The sequence below is a fragment of the Ursus arctos genome, unplaced genomic scaffold (genome assembly GCF_023065955.2).
Source record: "Ursus arctos isolate Adak ecotype North America unplaced genomic scaffold, UrsArc2.0 scaffold_2, whole genome shotgun sequence".
Classification (NCBI taxonomy): domain Eukaryota; kingdom Metazoa; phylum Chordata; class Mammalia; order Carnivora; family Ursidae; genus Ursus; species Ursus arctos.
The window spans coordinates 16,773,257-16,776,621 of NW_026622874.1; the positions used below are offsets into that span (position 1 = coordinate 16,773,257).

Sequence of the window (3,365 nt, forward strand, 5' to 3'; positions counted from 1 at the left end):
GCTGTCCTTTGCAACCTGACGTCTAGGGTCTTGATAACCATTGTTCCATTTATTTGTAGTCTTTGGTTATTCAGGCAGGAGAGTAAATTGGTCTGTGTTATACACTGAGTAGAAGTGGGATTTCCTTTTTTTTTTTTTTTTTAAATCATTTTAAACACTGTGGCATAGTAGTTTTATAGTCTGTGTCAACTCATTATGTTAACTGAAATTTTGTGTGTCTCTCTTCTGGTAGGTTTTCCTGCTTGTGTTTGCCCTTGGTCCTTTGTTTGTTCATGTGCATGGTTATTTTGGTCACCATAATGTGATGTCTCTTCTCATCAGATGGGGGCCCGCAAATGTAGGGCAACTCAGTCGGGTAGAAGCCAGTGGCTCAGATGGTGAAAGGATTCACCTGAGGCAGAACAAAGGTGATAGAAATTTATTGGATACACTGGAAGGGAGCAGGGGGGCAGGACAGCAAAAGAGAGACTGCAAGGAGGCAGTGGGTAAGGCTGTTTGTGAAGGGCCAAGGTGGAGAGGTATGGGGAGTATGGAATTTTCCCTTTTCTGCTAACTGTGCCTGGTTATAGCCTACTGGTCAGTTAGGGCCTGTGGATACTTCACCTCAAAGTATCACCTAATAGGCCTGTCTGTATTCAGCCGAGTGGTCACTCTGGGCCCTTTTGCCTTGATCAGGTTTCCATTGCTCATTCTATTTGTTGCCTAAAAGCGGCCTCTACACATACTTTAACAGTTATTTGTAGCAATACCTTTAGTTGGGATGGAGTCACATTCCTCCAGAGAGGATTTCCATTTGCCTCTACCATATGGAGTATTTGGGGGATCATTTGCTGTATTCTCAGTTGAGGACAACCTTTAATTTTAAGGCTTGGGATTCCCTCTGTGTTAGGCAAGTAGGATGTAAGGTGAAATTCTGTGTATGGACTACGCCACATCCTCCACCCTGGGGGTGGGTCCTTTTGGGGTATCAGCTTATTTGATACATTGTTATTAATTAAAGTCCATGCTTATTCGGATTTTCTTAGTTTTTACCTAATATACTTCTGTTCCAGGACCCTATCCACCGCACATTACATTTAAGCATCGTGTCTCCTTAGTCTCTTCTTGGATGTGATGGTTTCTCAGACTTTCCATTTTTTGATAACTGTGACAGTTTTGAGGAGTACTGGCCAGATATTATGTAGAATATTCCTCAATTGGGATTTGTCTGATGTTTTTCTCATGATTAGATTGAGCTTGTAGGTTTTGGGGAGCAAAACCACAGAGAGAAATTACCTTTTTCATTATTTTATGTTAAAAATACTTTCTAGGGGTGCCTGGGTGGCTCAGTTTGTTGAACCTCCAACTTGTGATTTTGGCTCAGGTCATGATCTCATGGGTTGTGGAATGGAGTTTTGCTTCAGGCTTCACACTCAAGCGGCGAGTCACTTGAGTTTCTCTCCCTCTTCCCCTCCCCCACCTCTCTTTCTGTCTCCCCCCCCATAAATAAATAAATCTTTTTAAAAAATACTTTCTAGCAACCTTGATCACCTGGCTGAGGTTGTGTTTGTCAGGTTTCTCCATTGTAAGTTTCTTCTTCTCATCACCCCTCTTTCCATACTATAGTCTTTGGAAAGAAGTCACTGTACAGAGCTCACGCTTAAAGAGTAGGGATTTATGCTTCACTTCCATGAAGGCAGAGTATCTACATAAATTATTTGGAATTCTTCTACCCAGGAAGTTTGTTTCCTCTCCACCATCTACTTATTTACTCAGTCATTTTTTTTTATATCCATTTGGGTCATGGATATTTATTTTATATTTTGGGTTATAAACCAATACTACTTTATATTGTTGCTTAAATTATACCAGCTTTGGTCGCTGGGAGCTCTTTTAATTGGCTCCTGTGTCCCTTTGACATACCTTCATCATTGTGATTTTTTGTTTGTTTTTAGTACTTCTTATTTTCTGGCACTGAAAGATAGGCCAGGTTCATCTTGGATATTTCCTGCCCCAGTTCTAGATTCAGCTGTTTCTCCAAGGTACCCTGGTTCCTTTTATTAGAGAGTAGTATTAAGATCCAAGATCTGAATGCTAGATGTACTTTTTTTTTTTTTTTAAAGATTTTATTTATTTATTTGACAGAGATAGAGACAGCCAGCGAGAGAGGGAACACAAGCAGGGGGAGTGGGAGAGGAAGAAGCAGGCTCCCAGCATTGGAGCCTGATGTGGGGCTCGATCCCAGAACGCCAGGATCACGCCCTGAGCTGAAGGCAGACGCTTAACCGCTGCGCCACCCAGGCGCCCCTAGATGTACTTTTTGATACTGGGATGTCATTACTCAGCTGACAGATTAAGTGTATGTATGTATACCAATCAGTGTATATACATATAGCTATAAATATTTCTATATGTAACCATCTTTATTCATTAAGCTGAATGTAAGTTCATACTCTCTCCAGCTCTAATCCATTACCACATGGATCTTTCTAGCCTCCTCCCTTGCTTATTTGTAAACTCCCATTTCAACAGTGAGAAAACTGGCTCTCCCCACATACACACCATCCATTTACTTCAATTCCAGTGCATTGATTCTAGTATATAAGTATAGCAGTATCAAAAATTAATCCCCCCATACTTGCCTGGCAGGGGAGATACCACGATCACAAAATGGTTTTCCCAGGTTTTCGTCCATTGCACTCAGGATGGGCCGACCCCAGTGATTTCCCCAAATGTGGCAAACTCAACTGCATGATTTGTGGTGGTGGGGGACTGTTCGTGTTCTCCCCTGGAAAAAAAAATTAACCCCCAATGGAAATTAATATTATCAATTAGAGTATGGTGCTGTGTATAGTTTCTTTCGACTTTAATCTTACAGACTACTCATTTCCAAAGTTACTTAGATCAACGCCATTTTCCCGCATTAGTGAAGTTGTTTTTTTTTTTTTTAAAGATTTTATTTATTTATTTGACAGAGAGACAGCCAGTGAGAGAGGGAACACAAGCAGGGGGAGTGGGAGAGGAAGAAGCAGGCTCCCAGCGGAGGAGCCTGATGTGGGGCTTGATCCCAGAAGGCCGGGATCACGCCCTGAGCCGCAGGCAGACGCTTAACCGCTGTGCCACCCAGGCGCCCCTGTTTTGTTAACTTATAATACAATTAGATTATTTTGTCACAATCTGGGGCGCCTGGGTGGCTCAGTTGGTTGAGTGTCTGACTCTTGATTTCAGCTCAGGTCATGATCTCAGAGTCACGATCTCAGGGTCGTGAGATCAAGCCCTGTGTCCAGCTCCACGCTGGGCAAGGAGCCTGCTTAGGATTCTCTCTCCCTCTCCCACCGTCCCCCCACCTGCATGTCTACGCATGCGCTCTATCGGTCTCTCTCTCA

At 42.8% G+C, this 3,365-nt stretch overlaps 1 non-coding gene across 1 annotated transcript; it reads left to right on the plus strand.

Annotated features, from left to right (window-relative positions):
* Positions 1 to 2,613: 2,613 nt before the first annotated feature.
* Positions 2,614 to 2,770, plus strand: LOC113263008 (U1 spliceosomal RNA). The gene has a single exon (XR_003319027.1). It is a non-coding gene; the product is annotated as a U1 spliceosomal RNA (small nuclear RNA).
* Positions 2,771 to 3,365: the final 595 nt, after the last annotated feature.